Genomic DNA, 20,099 nt, shown 5'->3' on the forward strand with positions numbered 1-20,099 from the left:
CTGTGAGCGACTTGCTTCCCGCGCCCAACGAACACCGGATGGTGGGCGCAGCCCTTCCTCTTTCTTTTAATAACACTTTTGGTAAACGTCACGCAAGTGGCTCCTGTTTCTGTTTTGGTCATGACACTTTATCCAAATTGATTGTCAATGGGGCAATGCATTGGGGTACTGATGAAAACCTTTATTTGTATATATTTATAACACATTCCAGTTAATGTTTTCTTACAATATGTTCACATTTCAGTTCCAGCCTCTACTTCATTATAATCCAGAAAAATCCAAGTCCGTTTTTTGTTTTTTAAACTGTGATTACATAGTCTTAACACATATTTATGGTAAGTATTGCCAGATGTTGAAAGTTTGGGCTGTTCTGAACAAAGGGACAACAGTTCTCACTCATAACGAGATTTTTGACTCTTTCGTGGCCAAAAAAACAAAAAAATTACCAAGCGGCCTGTATGATACTTGATCGATAAAGGGTTAAGCTAGCTAGCTAGTAAATAAACCATTTTTTCACTCATTTAAAAACATAGATACTTTTAATTCTCCAAATCGTGAAGAACGTCGTCATTTCCGTATTTTGCTCACCGTCAGTGTATCACATTTACTCAAGGAATTGATTTGAGCTGATGCAAATGGTAATGACACTGTAGCAAGCCAAGCAGATGTTGGCTATGAAAAATAAATAGACTGTAATGTCAGCTACGGAATGGGCTGACAGGCGGCATGTGAAAAACTGCCGCCGATACACACAACAACATTCACGGCTCAAGCTCGGCTTAAGTAGCTCAAGCGTTAGCATTTGACGACTGTCATATTTTTCGGGGCACGCTTTTTTAAAAACAGGAACTGAAGCTCGTTGGTTGGTTGGTTGACAACATTATTTTGAATGACTTCCAGTATTAGACTCAATAAGCCGCACAGGTTACAACGACGCTATCCCCTGATCTTAAACCAACATGCCAGCAAGGAAAACTCAAAAACATCAACATGAGAAAAATAAGAAACCTTGAGAAGGGGCCTGATAAGCTGCAATCCACCTTCCAGGATGATCAGGGTGCAATTGACACGGTTGCCATGGCGCCCTATTGGCCCCGCCCGTGTGGCGCCAGCTGCAGCTCATTGACAGATTGTTTTTTGTCTATTTAAGCTAAGTGCTCTCACTCTTTGTTTGTCAGTCTGTCAACGAACCTCTGCTCCGCAAGACGTGGGTTTTGACTCAGTACTGTTTCCTGTTGGCATTTTCTGTCCGGTATTGTTCCCATTTATTTTTGTCCTGTTTAATATCGGTTTCCAGTTTCGTTCCTGTCTATTTTTGTCCTGTGTATTATTCTCTCTAGTTTTTGTTCCCGTCCAGTTTGTCCTGTTTTATTTCGATATCCTGTTTTATTATCAATCCTGTCTGTCCCATCCTGTCCGGTATCGACCCCATCTGTCCTACAATTGGTATCGATCACGTCGGCCTCTGGCTTCCTATCATTTCACGCCAGACCGCTGCCTAACGTGCATGACTCCCCATTTCCCATAAAATAATAGGCTTGTGTGAGAAACGTCACGCGTTTGGGTCCTGATTCTGTTCTGGTTCATGACAGTAATAGATTTAGCATTGCGAAACAATACACAGAACATAGTGAACATCAATAAAAAAACATAGGTAAGATGTAAAAATGTATCCAGAAAGTGCATGACAGCAACGACACCTCAAGCCTATAAATGTGTCCAATGGTAAGTAGTTAATTCGTTCATACCACAGGTACAATTGTATATACATGTTAAACATTCATAAGAATATATTGTATAGTAAGTACTTCAGTAAAATGTAATTAATCTGGATTCAGATGGACTGGGAAAATTATCGGGATAATCCGAGTATCCGGATTAGCCGATGTCTGGTATTAGAAAATACATGAATAACTCATCTGGTTTTGATTAATCACAAATTCATGCGTTTATATTCACACAGTTAAAATGAATGCTGAGTAATAAATGTCGGAGCAAACAGGAGCTTTATTGACATAGCTGTTCAAAACAGGGCACAACACCAATCGCACGTTGAGATCTCTCTAACCGGAAAAAGAGACGGCGCAACTTCCTAACCTGTCCCACTGGAATTCTTGACTCACCAACAGGGTTCCGTGGGTGAATTATGTAAACCCACTACAAAATAATTATGAAATGTACATATTGCGGTTTTCAGAATATCTGACAATGTTTGTTTGAGGTTTCATGTAAAAAAACCTTGATAAGCCATGTTCTGACACTCAGCGCAGTCTCTTTCGGTGTGGTTTTGTACGAATAGATCACAATTTATATCAGAGCACAATGAGATAGAGTCAGTCAGTGATAACCGGGAAGACGTCCCACGAAGACAAACACATAGGGAAATTTGGTTGTCTGGTGACCAAATGATAGCATACACTTTTTGGAAAGTTGTGTCACCCAACCTCTTCCGGGAAGAACACTCTGGAATAGACATGGAAAAATGCATGGGAATGGATGGACATGATTAGGATTTTAATCCGGAATAGCCAAAGATCCGGATTATCAAATCCATGATATGCATAGATTTTTCATAAGAAATAAATCATAAATCCTCCAGACCAACATCTTTATCTGGATTTCGTGAAGTTCCATATAAACCAAATTCAGATTAAACGTTTTCCTGAACTTATATGTAACATCACGGTTCATAAATCCCTTAACAACCCGGGTCATAGGGGGACCACTCCCTGTGGTGTGTCTTGGGCAAGTACAGTCTGGTGGCTCCCTTCTCTCTCAATGACATTTTTTGAGTGGGGGTTTGTACGGGTTTTCATGGTTACCAGTAGCAGGAGAAGCCCCCTCATCAGACTCAGATACAGCACCATCCCGTTCTTTAGAGATTATCGGGATAGTGGCATGATACTTTTGTTGGGAAAAAACCTTTTTGGTGATAACGTTATGTCCTTTTGTTTTGTGACATAAAAAAAGTTCTTTGTATATATTTATATTTTGTCTTTTATATTTATATTCATTATTTATGTATTCAAATGAATCAATAACTAGATAAATAAGGCCATAAGGAAAATTAGTCCATTGAAAAAGGGATCAAATAAGTTAAAATAAGTTTCCTAAATACATGAAAAATCTAATAAAATTGCTTCATTTAAGTACACAAATTAAAAAAAAATGAATTAATAGATGTGAAATTTGGACATACTCCGCGAGCGACTGTCCAGCAATACTTGCATTGAAGCACTTTACAACATTTATTATTGTATTTTTTATTTGGTAAATGGTAAATGGTCTGCATTTCTATAGCGCTTTTCAAGTCAATGAAGACCTCCCAAAGCGCTTTACAATGTGCTTCACACTTACCCATTCACAAACACACCAATAGCGGCCATGCAGCCATGCAAGGCGCCCACCTGCTTCTTTGGGGCATTAGGGCTCCAGTGTCTTGCCCAAGGACACTTCGACATATAACATGGAGGAGCCCGGAATCGAACCTGCAATCACTAAATCCCAAGAAGGGCGCTCTACCTCCTGAGCTAATGCCGCCCTATTTACATAAATAAATATACTTATAAAGGAAAAATACCTTTTTTTTCCCCTTTTGTGTGACTTAAGCTGGTCGAGTGGAGTCCTGGGTGGATGCAGAAAGTGTAGGAGACGGTGGGTTCAAATAAAACTGATTTTAATATCTTTCATTTGCGATGATTGTCATGCCCTTGGAAGACTTTTTTGTTGATTTGTGGCCTCCTTATTCTTTATAATTGTCCAGATCATTGATTGGTTACAGCCCTATTCTTTGGCTGGAGTAACGGCACATGCACATTTCTTGATTATCACAAGCTTCATTTCCATTGTTATCATGTTTTTGCTTCTTCCTATAGAATCACCACACATTTTGGGACCAATAGCGAATATACGCAGTGCAAAAATACAGTATTGAGTCGCGATACAAAGCACACTGTATTCAGAGATAAACATGCATCGTAGAGACAAAACCTAACATATGAATTGAGTATGTTTTTGGGCATGCAAAATGTTTTTTTGTTGATATCTTGTTGTAACGAGGGGATGAAGAACGTTGTATTCGCTTCACAATATGACAGGATAACAAGTTAGGAATGCGGTAACAAGGAGGTGTATTGGTCACTGCCATATACATTAGAAAGGGTAACAATGTATGTGCGTCCTTCATATCTCATAAATATAGTTTCAATGGTTATTATGTTTTTGCTTCTCCCTTTAGCATCACTGCAAGGTTTGGGACACATTATGAATAAACATAGTACAGAAAATGGAGTATTGTTATGAACTTGGTTGCACAAAATAATTTGTTGTTAATAGAGGAAAAAATGTAGTCAACGGGGGGGGGGCAAAAAAAAATGCATTTACCTCATGTGCAGTCCCTTCTCAAGGGTTCTTCATTTTCCTCATGCTGTGGTTTTTGAGTTTTTCATTGCCCTCATGTAGGTTGTGATTAAGGGCTGTACAATTAAAAATGACTTGACTTGACTTAATCTAGGGACGCCGTAAACCGGCTGTCTACTGTAATTGCTGGGTTTTTAGGGTGCTTGAAATCGTTGAAAATGCTTGACTTTTAATGTTGTCTTTTCAATGCCAGGAAAATACTTGAATATTGCACAAAGTGCTTGAAAATGCTTTAAATTGTTGCCATTGCCATTTTTTTTAAGTACATGAAAATGACGACAACATGCCTTCTCCGGTGGCTTGTGATTATGGCATTGTCATGTAAACCATCATTGCCCCATATTGGTCGCACCTAAGAGGACAGCTCTATTTAGAACACTGGAGCTGGCTCTTTCGACTCCCAAACGGTTAATTATTTAATGATATATTATCAATAATAATAAAACAATATGCACCAAATTATTTATTATTTCGTCATTGTATTATGCTTTGAAGGGGATCCCTGAAAAACACAATAAATATAGATTTATAAATTTACAGATGTACAAAATAATTGTAAAATCAAAATAATTTTAGATTTTTACACACTGAATAGATATAAAATTGAACAACAACACAAAATCCACCTGGATACAATAAAAATGAAAAACAAGTAATCATTTTGTGTCAATTTTATTTTAAGCAATTTCGATACAGATCCTCAGAAAAACACGCAAAAATATCATCAAAAATAAGTAATTGAACACAATTATTGCCCAACACCTATAGACCCTTTTCAGTGTTTTAAACAAGTATGACATAGCCAAGCGTTCTGTGCATTGTTGAATCAGAATGGCAGAATTCATATCAGTTTATAGCAGCAAATTGACACATAAAAATCGCAGATCATAGATAGGAACAGCTCACAGTAGCACAAATTATGTGTCAGCAGCAACAGAGCGACTTTATGTTAGTCGTCTAGTCAACAATAAAAAACATTATTTTGATCAGCGCTGGATTTTTTCCTATATAGGTACTAGAAGAATTGAAAAATAGGCCTTGAAAGTGCTTGAATCTGGCCATGAAAAAGGTGTACCAACCATGTAATAGTCCCAATTGTTGATTGGATTCAGCTAGACTCCTGAGCAAGGGTAAATATTTGTGTATTTGTTTTTCTTGATAATCGTAAGCTTTGTTTTTTATGGTTATCATGTTTTTGCTTCTTCCTTTAGCATAACAGCAAGTCTTGGAACCCTTAGCTCATAACTATAGTACAATAATACAGTACTGTATCCCATGGTCTTGGGCACACAAAATGATTTCTTTTTGATATCATATGATGAGAGTAATACCGTAAAGAGTGGCTGGAAAATATCATAATCCATATAGTTGAATTAAAGATGCTGCACCCCGGGCATCTACTGTAGTCACTAATTCATGACATCATACCTGACTACTCCTTACTAGTCTTTTTCATGACCAGTTATTTCCAGTCCGAAATACCTGGCCAAGCTTCCCCAGGAGGAGATCTTCTATCTCAGCGTTCGTCTGAGCCTGAAACGGACCGAAAGGTAAAGATAGCGTGAAGGAGGCTGACAGGAAAGCGGATGAAAAAGCAGTTTGACGTCTCCCAAAGTCAGGTATTAAAAGACCTGCCAGGCTCAGAAGTGCATACACAAGCAGGCAGATGCACATTAAACTTTCAGAGTTCCTGGTCGCAAGAACATCCTGTCTCTCTCCTTTTAGCGATTGCCGCCCTCGACCCCCTCCCGAATTGGCCATTCTAAAAGCTCGCTCGGCTCCCCTGGCCCCCCCGTGACCCTCGTTTCAGGTTGCCGCTGTCCCTTCTGCTTCCGTTCCGAGTGCCCTTTACACGGAACACGAGGACATGACCGTCCCCTGTGTCGGTGTCCTATCTAAGAATGGACGTGCCTCGGTGTCGGTCTCCTCACCCGGCGTCCCCATCTGAACTGGAAGGAGACAGACCATCGCCCCCCACCTTCGGCTCACCCCCGGGGGGTTGGTAGCTGGGAGCTCGAGTGGTTTGATAACCTCACTCAAACTGAGTTTCCATTAAAGCAAGAGACAAGGCCAGTACTGTGTTCCCCAATGATATTCCATGATCCATTATCCCCAGTCTCATTTTGATGAAAGAACGCATTTTCGTTGGGCTTAGCGACTCTAATTTGCCGTCCCTTCCAGCAAAGACTGAACTGCTGTTGGGTAGCCATGATCCATTACCACCGACTACAGTATATTGCTATGAGCGGGGACCAAGAAACGCTTGTCTGTTCTTTCTTTAAAAAAAACAGAGAGAATTGCACTGGTGCTGCCGCAAACCATTATCCGCGAAAACATATTTCTGCAAGCAAGGTCCAGCACCTTTGTTGGGCCTGGCAGGTCTTGTTTGCCATTACTGTATTCCTGCCTAAAATTGCCACAATCCGTTACCCCCGATTCTATGTGCTGAGAGAAGGGGCTGGCAGAACTCATTTTTTTCTAGCCCGCTGCTCTTTTTTTGTGGTTCTGGCAACCAAAACGAGAACTGCACTCATGCACCACGATCTGTTATTCCCAATCGAATATTGCTGTAAACAGAGAAAAGATGTGTGTACTTTTCTCAGGCCTAGCCGCTCTTTTTTTGCCGTACTGTATTTTTGCCTAAAATGAATTGCAAGAGTGCTGGTGCAATACGTTATCCTTGATCCCATAATGCTAAAAGAAGAGGCCGGCAGAACAAATTTCTTATGACGATGAGGGATGGGTATTGCGAAGATTAGTGTATAAAATAAGTGATTATTGTAACTATTATAATTATTGATATCTGACCTATGTAATAAGTATATCCATGAGATTTTGTTGTATTGGACACAAGAGGAGCTATCTATAAAATGTATTTAATAGGGAAAATAAAGGGGTAGGAAAAATAAGCATCTGCTTCTGACTACCCCTTTTCGAACATGTTATGTGACATTATTCTGTTGTTGACTCATTGTTTTTGTCCTGTTTTTATTTTTATGTTCGAAATAATAGTTTTCATTCATTCATTCATTCATTCACCTCATTTTTGTTGTTCTGTCCATTGAACAGCAAACTGAACTTGTGCTACAGGGATCCATTATCCCTGATTGCACATTTCTGTGAGCAGGCACAGGCAGAGTGCACTTTTGTGTTACTGTATTTCAGCTTAAATGATCTGCACTCGTTTGGCCATGCTCAATAATCCTAGATCCCATACTGTTGTAGCAGTGACTGGCACACAGCACTTTTGTCTGACCTAGATGCCCTTTTTTGGGTGTGTTTTCCTAAAATGAAATCTACTTCTGCAACCACAACCCATTATCCCCAATCCCATATTGCTGCCAACAGGGACTAGCAACAGCACTTTTGTCACAAGGGGTGGCTTTCTGGTTATTCTAGAACAGAGTGCACACTTATGGACGCGATTCATGATCTTTGGTCGACTTCTGCTGAGGGCAGGAGCTGGCAGAGTGCTTTCATCCCCTATCGGACTGCTGAAGCGTGCCATTGTGGCTCACTTAAAATGAACTGCATTGTTTTGGCCACGTTCCTTGACACACACTCAACTATTCCTTCCCAAGAGAACAAATTTCTATCAAGAGAGCAAATTTGTATCAAGCATGCTTGATGCTTTAGGGCGGTATTAGCTCAGGAGGTAGATGGCTCTTCTTGGGATCAAGAGATCGCAGGTTTGATTCCCGGCTCCTTTGTGTTATATGTCGAAATGTCCTTGGGCAAGACACTGAATCCCTAATGCCCCCAATAGTAGGTAGTTGCCTTGCATGGCTGACGCTACCATCGGTTAGTTAGTGTGTTAAAGCGAAAAGTGTGAAGCACATTGCAAAGCGCTTTGGGAGGTCTTCATTGACTTGAAAAGCGCTATAGAAATTTACATTTGCTGTACATATACTGTATGTATACTTTGTCGGGGACCTAAAACCAGAGATTCTCCGCAGAAGAGCCCTGGCAGCATCTGCTCTGCAGTCTCTCTGGAAACCACTCTGGCGGCACCAGACCATCGCACGCAAGACGAAGCTCCGCATTTACAACCTCGCCGTACTCTCTATCCTGCTTTATGGCTCAGAAACATGGCCCCTGAACGACACCCTGGCCACAAGAATCGACGGTTTTGATAGCAGGGCTTTCAGAACCATCGAGAACATCAGGTGGCCCCAACGAGTCTCCAATAAAGAGCTTAGAGCCCGCACGTGCCAGCCCCGAGCATCTTCCTTGGTCGCACAACGCCGCACCCGCTGGTTTGGCCATGTCCTTCGTCTACCACCAGACCATCCGACACGAGCCATTCTCCAGTTTGACCCAAAGGCAGCAGGCTGGAGACGACCACGAGGGAAACCCCGCACTCGATGGCTCGACGTCGTTGCGGGCGACCTCCAACAACACGGAGTTGCTGTAGAGGATGCAGAACAGCTGGCACAAGACCGCCAGCATTGGAAAAACCTGGTTCATCTGGTCGGCTCAACGCACAGGGACGGGACCCCCCGACCTTCGCTGGAGCAATAATCAATACTTTGTCATATCACCCCGCATTCCTAGTTTTTGGGCACAAAACCCCCTCAGAAGGCATCCGTGTAGATGAAGGCGGCCAGGTTGTGCAAGGCTGACGTAACAACAGACTCAAAAGTGCTCCTCCGTCTGCTGCCAGCCCACACACTCCAGGCTGCAGAAACCAGCCCCCCATCTCTTAATCCCCCCCAGCTCAGGGAGCCACCATGTGGGGGCGGTTTACGTCTGTGCCGGCCCATCCCTCGGCTGTGAGGTGGGCAATCGTCGGTAGAAGCGAGGCCTTGGGAACGGCGACTGGAGGCTTCCTGACTGCAACGTTGGCTGCTACCTTGGCAACCCAGGAGGGGAACACAAATTCAATGAGCGAGTGGGAGCAGCCACTGTAAATATTATTTTTAAATTAATATAGATGGCTGTGTTCGGGATTGCTTATGAATGTCCTTATTTTTTGAGAAAAAAAACCCAAAAACAGATTAACATTAGACTAGCAAAAATAACAGAACTACACCCCATACTTTGTTAATGTGGTAAATTACTGTTTTATTCGTAAATGCAACCAGCACTCCAGTCTTCTGAGAGTACACTGTGTTTGGTAACTCTTTTAGAAGGCATAGCTGAAAACAGTTTAGCTGGTTAGAGTTGCTATAAAACCTACCTTCATTTGAGCTTGTCAAGTTTATGGAGCATCACATTTGTTGAAATCATTACACTTTCAGAATTGCCAGAAAAAGAGAACTTTTGTGTGGCAACAAAAGGAAGTGATTAATATAGGCAAAATAACACAGACAACTTTGACTTTAAAGAAAGTAAATGTGTTCTAAAATGCTAATAGTATGTAAGTATGTAGTATAAAAACGCAGTAGAAAGGGCAAAGACAATTTAGGGGGAAGTTGTGGAATTTCACGCTCGTATATGTTAATCGAACCATTGAATTTTAATGTAGCCTCATCCCTCAACACAATCTTTGTATGAAAGTGCGCATATTGCTTACATTGTTCCAAGTACCACTTGCGAACTTTACTCTTCAGCCTTGATCAGCTTCACTAAGACCACGGACTAATCTTGGCATGTAACTTCTACATTCCATTTCTTGGTGTGAATTACATGTCGCATTAGCGAAGGTGGAACCAAATACTGGGAAGCTGGAATTGAGGCAAGTGAACTCAAAAAAGGATGGCATTTATTGACAACAACCAGGAAAAACTAAACCAAAATCAAACCAAACTTGATAACAAAGGACTGGACGGAAGTGGCATTGAAATAGCAACCAGGATAACCATAGCATTGACCCGACACCCAGCGCTTTCCAAGTAGTCATTATAAAGGGTCAAGGTAATCAACATTCGGTGTGGGGAGATTAGATGTGCCCTATTCCACATCCCCGGTTGATGCTCTTTGATAAAGGTTGCGTGACAGATCGAGACATCACCTTTCCCTCAATGGCCAGATGACCGATGGCCTCCCAAAAAAACAAGAAGATCACGGAGGCTGCACCATGCAGTCCTTCGCTCGAACAGTAGACGGCTGAAGGTCCCTGTCCGTCCCCACTGAAACTGGGCCAGAAGCGGTAGCGTGACCTTCTCATCGCCAGGAAAGGCACCTTCTCACAACCAGGACAGGAACAGGATACAGAAACAGCCTTATCTCGCCACTGGGACATACTACAGGAGTGGCTGAGGGAGTCATCCCTTGCCGCGAGGACAAGGTACAGACTTTCTCCTTGCTGGGACAGAGATGCAGAAGCTTCCTGCAGGGTCGTTTGGTGGTCAGATCACTGCTAGTGTCAATCTGGCTTCCATTTCCATGCACTTCCAGACTGTCTTAAGTTATCATTTTAGGTTTGGTTTATGTTTATTTTTTGAACACTTTGCTGGTTGTTTTAAAACCTAGACCGTTTTTTTGTTCCTGATTTATGTTCATAAATACCACCAGTTGTTAAGCACACCTCCCAACTCCCCAAATGTGACAGGACAGAAATGATTGCCGCAAAGACTTTCTTGGACGTGATACGTTTCCTGTCTTCTTTTGTTGGGCACATCGATGTATGTGTTCTTCCGGAACGCTCTTATGAAACAGTTCAATCAGCTTCAAACGTATCTCTAATTCGAGTAGGTGAGTCCCTCCTTATACTGCATTTTTATACTTCCAGGAGTAGTTTAGAATGAATGTATTTGTTCAAAAACAAGTCTGGCTACCAGCACTTAGTTCAATGGGTTCAGTCTATAAAGAAAGAATAACTTATTGAGTTATCAGCTGCTAAATTGTACATACATTTCGGGACATTCTGTACATGCCACACCATTTTATTCTTTCTGTGTGTGGCTCAAGTTTATTTTTCCACATCTAACTACCAATTCCCATAGAAACAGTAATAATACTACAATGGAAGAACATCAAATGAAATGATGTCGGCAGTCGCGAGCACTCCAGATCAAAGAGGTCGTCTTAAGCCTTGCTCAACGATGGAAGGAGACGAGGACGCTTTCATGTCGGCACTTATATTGTCGGAAAGTACGACACACACCAAAAAATAAATAAATAATGAACGCCAACGTTGACTGCACGGCCGTATTACGGTATTTCTGAAATGACATTGTTGGACCTGAAGTGTACTTCCTGATAATATAGTGCATTACAAACCTCTAATTGAAACAAAAACCCTCGTTTTAAACCCTAATTTGAAACATTTATATCTTTTGAAACACACAGTTGAAGCCAAACTCTGATTTTAAATCATCGCCGGAAACCCTAAAACGATTTGAAAACCCTAATATGAAGCTGAAACTGTAGTTTAAAAGCCTAGTTTGAAACACTAGTTAGGAAACCCTAAACTCTTCAAAACCCTAGTTTGGAGCTGGAACCCTAGTTTGTAACCCAAACTGGAAACCCTAGGAAAGCTTTAAAACCCGAATGATGCTTTAAAACCCTGATATGGATCAGAAACCCTAACTTGAAACCCTAAAACTGCTTTGAAACTCAATTTGGAAGCTGACACCATAGTTTTAGACACTAGCTGCGAATCTCTTTCAACCCTTTTTTGGAGCCAAAATCTTAGTTGAAACCGTAGCTTGAACCCTAAAAGTGTTTTAAAACCCTTGTATGTTGTGTTGGTTGAGGAACAGAGGATAGTTTCATTGTAACCTGTGCAATTCTTTGAGTCATTTCGTGATTACGGGCTATACATATAATTGTGACTTCATTTGATATGAAGCTGAAATCCAAGTTTAAAACCCTTATTCGATACCTAAAAACACTTAAAAATCCTGATTTGGAAACAAAACCCTAGCTTGAAACCCTAAAAGGGCTTTACAACATTCATATGAAGCCAGAATCCTAGTTTGAAACCCTTGCTGGAAACCCTAAAAACGCTTTAAAGCCCTCATATGAAGCCGAAGCCCTAGTTTGAAACCCTAAGAACACGTGAAAACCCTAGTTTGAATCCAAAACCCCACTTTGAAACCCAAATTCAAAACCCTACGAACACTTAAAACCCTAAAATGAAGATGAAACCCTGTTTTGAATCACTAAATCTTCCACTTGTAAGGATTTTCACGCCCTTGCCGTTGCTTTAATGGCCATCTCATTCTTAAGAATTCATATCCTATTTTATGCCTTCTTCGTATTTCTTTCCATGGTTGTCATGTTTTTGCTTCTCCCTTTATCGACACTGCAAGTGTTGGGACCCATAGCAACTGTGCGTCTACTATAAGTCATTTGATTTAATATAACAACACAGTGTTATAAGGTTACCTGTAGAAATATAATCATTTGCATATTTTCGCAGCAAATTAACATGCTAACGTATTCACCATTGTACATGTTTTTTACGTCCTTAATAAATACAGTGTAAAAGGCTCATTATTGTCTATTATCCATCGTTCTTTTTTGGCAGATTTGCTTGGTTCCAATTTTACTGATTTAATAATAAGTTAGCAAAAAAGGAATCTTTTATTATGAGGGAAAATGTCGCAACCTGAAAGGAAGCCATAGTGGAATGGAGAAAAAATGAATATCTAACCTCATTAAAAGGCCATTAACGAGAGTAATGCATCATTTGGTTTCTCTGTTTTAATTGACAATTAAAATACATAAGTTAGTGTTTCCATTAAGCAAATTCATCGGCGAAAGACGATTGTTTTGTGAGCTAAAACCGCATTAGAGCGTATTCGTTAATAGCTTCTACGTTTGATGTCACATGCAGTACTTACTGGAATATTTTTTTTTTCTTTTGTAATTAGCATTAACTGATTTGCTCATGCCGAGTTTGTGAAATCGGTTCGCTGGCTAGTTTTATTTTCGATACCACGGTAGATACAGCCTGAGATTTTCTGTCCAGTGATCCCATGTGATCATGTCGCCTTGACAACCATCGTGACCGGAATGTGACATTTATCCATTTTGCTGATTGTGAAAGAGCATTAGAGGCTAGTGTGGGGATTGAAGTTACCAGTGAAATGCCAATTACTTCTATCCATCCATCCATTTGCTGCGCCGTGGGGGTGCTGAAGCCCACCTTAGCCATCTTTGGGCAGTGGGCAGGGGTCACCCTGAGCTGGTTGCCACCCAGTCCCAGGGCACACAGAGACAAACAAAACACTCGCTTATATAATAACCTGATATGTATCTTTTTGGAATGTGGGAGGAAACCCACGCAGGCATATGGAGAACATGCAAACTCCGCACAGTGAGGCTGCGGTAGCTGGAATCGAACACCGGACCTCCGCACCATGGGGCTTGGTTCTGGCAGCTAAAATATACCATTACTGCCTACCTAAAATGAAAATCCACTGTTTTGACTGTTATTTATTATCCCAAGTTGACTATTGCTGAGTGTAGGTGTCAATTTGTGCCATGCATGGAGGCTCTTTCCACCTAAAAATGAATGGCATCCTGGTGGCTGCGACCCATTAACCTCCCGATCGACTAATGCTGAGAGCAGGAGCAGGCAGGGCACTTTTTTTTGTTTGGGCAGCTAAAGCATGCCATTGTTGCCTGACTAAGATCAAATGCACTGTTTTGGCTGCGATCGGTTATCCCCAAACAATTATTGCTGGGAGCACGAGCAAACTAAGCACTTTTTTGGGTCAGGGAAGCTAAAGCGTGCTATTGTAGCTCGACTAAAATAAAATGCACTTTTTTGGCTGCGATCCATTATCCCCAGGTGACTCTTACCGAGAGTGGATGCCAGATGTCAGAGCACTGTTTTTTGTTCCAGCCGCTGAAGTGCTGTATTGCGGCCCACCTTAGAGCAACTGCACTGTTTAAGCTGTGATCCGTTATCCCCATGTCAAATATTGCTGAGAGTAGGGACTGAATATCAAATGTGCGTCATGATATGCATGGCGGCTTTTTTTCCAGTTCTTCCCACCTAAAATGAACAGCACCTGGGTGGCTGTTGTACATTATCCCTGGTTGACTATTGCTGCTTGCAGGGGCGGAAGGGTGCATGTTTAAACTACGTGGGGGCCAACCTCACAGAATTTGGCATATTGTGGGGGGTTAGGAGTTGGTATCCATTAACCTCAATCAACGAGGGATTCGTTTTTCTATCGAAAAACTATCGGGTCCAATTATCAGATCCGTTTTTTTTCTATTGGCCTGATAGCAGGGACGTCATTATCGGTCCAATAATTGTTGGCCCAATAATTATCATGCATCCTTACTTATTTTACCTGTCCTAAATCACTTGGAGTAGCTGTGAAACTTCCAGGAAAACCAGGCAGCAACATGATTGTAATATACTGCCCCTTAGTGTCCTATATATTCATAATTAAGAAGCAGCCGCTCAATCTTCCACATTGTATTTAAAAATGTATTAATTTGTAAAAAAAAAAACAACTGGCTGTGTATTGTTTCTATCTTTATTGTTTTCTCAATGGTTTCATAGCAACCTCCCTCAAGGCTCAGCATGACTCATTGACCGTCATACGTTCTGAGTTGCGCCCCCCCTTGGTACGCGCCGGTTGTTCCCCGCTGCTCAGTTCTCCGTATTTGCGGGTGGGCGGAATCCCCTCCTGGGTCTTTCCTGGTGCCGGAAGCAGATGTTTGCTTCTGTCTTCCAATATCTACTCGCTCACCTGGGAAGATGGAAGCTCTTTCTCCCTGCTATTAGAGGCATAAAGGAAGTGGGCGTCGCTAATTCAAACACACTTGCAGAAGTTTGTTTGTTGAAAAAAAAAAATCAAATGAAATGTTCCAGATAGAGTCAGCAAAAAGATGTAAACAGGATCAAAGGAGCTATAAGGAATTTGGAGCTTTGTTACTCTCTGCCGCCATCTCCTGGCTTGTGTCATTTTTGCAGCCTTAGTCTGCCCTTTCATGATGCGCGTGCAAGTACGTGCATTTCTTAGATGTGCTCGACTAAGCTCTTTATTTTTCATCTTTCTTGGTGTTTGGGTTGGCATTTGGACTATACTCTAAAAAAGGCCTTTTTTACTCTTAACATGTTCATGCTATGTGAACAAATAGGAATGAAATAATACATTTTTGAGGACGAGCATGAGGTCACTCTCCAGCACTGCCACCAGCTCTCATTCCACAAACCTAATGGGATCTGCCCCGAACAGATCTAATAAAAATAAGATAAAAGCAGATAGGTGCAATGGAAAATAAAGCATAAGGGGTGTTTGAACTTAGTTGGGCATTTTTAACACATATTTAATAGGAAAAATACCTACACTCCATTTATAAGGACTTTTGGTAAATGAATGAAGTGACTACACTTAATTGAACGTCCCCATTTTATTATTTGTTTTATTTTGTTAAATGCTAATTTGTTTATCTCATCTTATCTCATCTCATTAGCTGCACCGCTTATCCTCAGTAGGGTCGCGGGGGTGCTGGTGCCCATCCCAGCAATCATCGGGCAGTGGGCAGGGGACACCCTGAACTGGTTGCCAGCCAATCGCACGGCATAATTTGTTTATATTATATATATTATATTGTAGTATTTTTTGTTCTTTTAATTATAAATTGCTTCCTCTTTATTTGTAAGTTTTTTTGTAAGCTTTTTTCATCTTATATTTATATAAGTAGACAAGCCTTTTTAAATGTATTTTCTAAATTTATATATTTTTGTTCTCTTTTTTTTGTATTTTCTTCTTTCTTTCCCATGTTATCATTTTATTTTGTTGGATTTGTTGTGAATATGTTTTAGTAATTTTATGTATATTTTCAGTTTTATCATTTTTGTTTTGTTTTCTATTAATAATTTGTAAATGTATATTTCATTGTTTTGGAACTTTTTTCCTCATATCTCTAACTAATTTACTGGGGTAAAAGATGTTGTCGTTCTTATTAAAAAAATGTATAAAATGGAGATAAGTGTTTTTCTCATGACAGCTATATTATATTGTTATTTATTGTACTATTGACTCTAACACGCTCAGTGAAATTGTTTTTAACCACCATTTAATTACGATTCGTTAAAAAAAATGTATTTAACTCAAATGGAAAAAAAAAATTTGAAGTCTATACCCACCATTGGCCTGGCAAATTAACTTGATCTGAAGGACCGAGCGCGAAGCCTTCACCAAATGTTCATGTTCATCTATGAAAAAGAGGGAGGAGGGGGTCTTCTTAAACAAAAAGACTCAGCAATAGAGAAGCCCGGCCCAAACCCAAACATAATGATTGACATTTTAGTCTGGAGTTCAGGCTCGGGCTTATGATCTTACCTCTGGCGTCAATTAATTAATGAATGGGTTTTTTATAGTACCGTCTTCCCCCCATCCCTACAAACTGACATCTTCAGAGGGATGCGTGGACTTTTTATAGCGGCGCTATCCGAGCACTTAGCGTACAGTGCTAGCGTTCATCTCCAGTTGGCCCAGTTTGGCCGCCTGACTTGCTCCGTGAGTGCTAATATTCTCGCTAGCATTAAGCAGCTGTCAGGTCTCTCCAGACTGCCCTGCACAAGTGCTCTTCAGCACAACACTTCATTCCCAGCTAACCTTTTGCTAACGCCGCTTGTCAAGCCACACTCGGCTTGCCGAAGATGATGGCTAAAGGGCGGAAAAGACTTGACTTGAAACCCGCGGGACCAGCCCTATTAGCTATTTCGCTAGCTAGTGGAAAAAGGTGACGCTCCAGAAGATGGCAAACCAAAGAACATGTTCCTGATGCTAGAAATCCTCGAATTTAAAGGCCCAATGTGTATTATATCGTGACCCCTATTGAAAAACACTTTATTCATAGAAATAAAAGCACAATTACTCTATTACACCAAACTAAAGACAATGTACTATGTCATAAAAATGGCAGCCATCTTACCACTACAGAAGACCAAAATGACTATTCTGCGAGGCCAGCTTGTCTCAGTGGATCCTTTAGCACTACACGGCCACTTACCGCTAACAGATGGGCTCAGCATGTGATGGTGGCCGAGTGTCGTCATTTAGGCTTGTTTTTTTTTTCACTGTTTCCTTCTCCAACCTCTCATGTTAGCCACTTGTGTGCGAGCTATTGCTCCCCGCTAGTAGGTTTTTCTATTGCTCTCGGATTTAGTTATTGTTAGCTGCTCTGTGTTCCTCCTTTAATGTCACTCGCCTTCTTTGTTGGAAAGCCACTGAGTTCTAAACTCAAGGCATGTTCTACTTTTTGTTTCGCTGTGTCAATTTTTAGCCACTCGCGTTAGCCTCTTGGTTGCAGGCTATGGGTTGCCTCTTAGCCACTATTGGTATTATAAACAAATTCTGCTTCATCCATCAGTGTCACTTGCCTTCAACAGCCTAAAAATCGCTGAGTTCCAGTATTCAGGCATCTACTTTTTGCTCACCACTAGCTTCTACTGTTATTTTTAGCTGAATGTCGCTGAGCTCAGTGATTCGGGCATTTTTGAGGGTTTTTTCCACCATTTACTTCTCTAGCCACTCATGTTCGCCACTTGGCTGCCGGCTATGACTCGATGCTAGCCGCTATTGTTGTAAGTAGCTCCTGCTTCATTCTTTAGTGTAAGAACCACTGTCACAGGGTACAGTAGTTCATGCATCTGGAGCATCTCATCTTTGACTTGTTTCCACTGTTTCCTTGTCCAGCCATGGGTCCCCACTATTGTTATTGTTACTGCTTGCTTACCCTTCAGTGCCACTTGCCTTACCACCGTTGCTAAGTTCCATAAACCAGGTGCCTGGCACCTGCCATCTTTTACTTTTTTCAACCTTTTCCTTCTCTAGCCAGTCATGTTAGCCACTTGGCTGCACATTATGGCTTTCCAGTAGGCACTATTTGTATTGTTAGTTTTTTGCTTGACTTTTTAGTATATTCTCCCGCCTAAAATATATTTGCTGTGTTTATCGAAACTATAAACTAACTCTAGGGGGAAGAGTTCAATTATTCAATGATCATGACATTTCCAAGCAAAAAGTGTCGATATCGGATTGGTATCAATCGATACACCTCTGTATTTACTTGGATCGGATCAATACCAAAATTCCAAGTAAATACTACCTCTTGATTTTTCCACTCGAACTTTCGGTTCTGCAATCTGGTTGTCATGGGTTTTCTCACACAATGGCTAACGGGACAGTTGCATGTCCAATCCATCTCCATCCATGTTGAAGGATTGAGACGGCAATACCGTAAAGTGTCCACATCACGTGTAAACCTCTATATCTTGTAATAGTTTAGACAGCTGTAAAGTTTATGTACAGTGGGACCTCGCTACTTCACTGTTCCACATTCGCTGGTTCAGAGCTTCGCGGGTCTAAAAAAATAATAATAATATTAATAATAATTAAAAAGCATTTTTGAAGGCGCGTCACTACTTCACGGATTTTCACTTTTCGCAGGTGGTTTTGGTCCCCATTAACCAGGTCTAAAAAATAATAATAATAAAATAAAATAATAAAAAAAAAAAAAATATATATATATATATATATATATATATATATATATATATATATATATATATATATATATATATATATATATATATATATATATATATATATATATATATATATATATATATATATATATATATATATATATATATATATATATTGTTTTTTTTTTAAGCATTTTTGAAGAGGCGTCGCTGCTTCGCAGAGTTTCACTTTTTGCGCGTGGTTTTGGTCCCCATTAACCGGGTCTAAAAATAATAATAATAAAATAAAATGATTTTTTTAAAAATTTTAAAAAAGATAAAAAAGAAATTAAGCATTTTTGAAAGGGCGTCGCTACTTCGCGGATTTTCACTTTTCTCGGGTGGTTTTGGTCCCCATTAACCGCGATAACCGAGGGATTACTGTACTTTCTTTTCCTGAACATATTGGCACATGGTCTGAATAGATTTTAACATTCCTGTGGTCACGGTCCTTCTTTGGTGGTTTACCTTGGCGTCATAACAATGACACTACAAAACCCCACGATGCACACCACCCACAACACCCTGACATATTTATTCTACGAAAGCGCCGCTCTCTTTATTTTGCCATTCTCTTTTGTCTGCAGCTAACCGCTGTCTGTTCCTATTAACGGGAATACCCGCTCGCGTTGGATCGGGGTTGTTTGAGGAAAACAAGCCGAGCCTGATCCCCGATGGCGTCTGTTGAAAGGCTGGGTTTTCCGAGGGCGGGGGCAGGGGCTCCACGTCAAGGCTCGCCAGGCGCTAAAGAAGGACGCTTTCCGGCTGCTGGAGAGTGAGCCAAATGTGCCCTCAAATACACTTAGCTTCACGCTTTAATTGCCGGCTTGCTAGCTGTCATGCTACTAGCACCTCTCGCTTCCTTTTGAGATTTTCTTGTAGCCTGTTTTGAAGGATGTCTTTGACATCAATAAAAGCAAGAGATGCAATTTCTCCTACTTAATTCTGGTAAATAAAGCTCAGCGACAATGGACTAGGAAAGCAGTGCTGAAGGTTACTTTTGCAGTAAACATATTTATTGGCCATTTTGATATTACTAAAGAATGGATGACAATTTTGCGAAGGTAGTTTATGCCTGAGTTGCTTTTAGCATATAATTTACCTGAGCCCTGCATATGACGGTCGCGGGGCTCCGTGATTCTGACATTTACCACTTTTTTCCACTGTCTCCCTCTTTTGCCTCTTGGCTGCTAGGTTTTGCTCGCCACAAACCGCTTCTGTTGTTGCTGGCTTCTCTCGCCTACCATGGCTGAGCATTACTGAGTTCCCTGTTTCTGGAATCTTCTACTTT

The 20,099-nt window shown here is 40.9% G+C and overlaps 1 protein-coding gene across 5 annotated transcripts in view; it reads left to right on the top strand.

Moving 5' to 3' along the window:
- elavl4 (ELAV like neuron-specific RNA binding protein 4) overlaps nt 1–20,099 on the top strand; it is a 139,188-nt gene that overhangs the window by 70,351 nt on the left and 48,738 nt on the right. The window lies entirely within an intron of this gene.

The sequence above is a fragment of the Urocampus carinirostris genome, chromosome 12, assembly GCF_059441175.1.
Source record: "Urocampus carinirostris isolate Australia breed hairy pipefish chromosome 12, RoL_Ucar_1.0, whole genome shotgun sequence".
NCBI lineage: Eukaryota > Metazoa > Chordata > Actinopteri > Syngnathiformes > Syngnathidae > Urocampus > Urocampus carinirostris.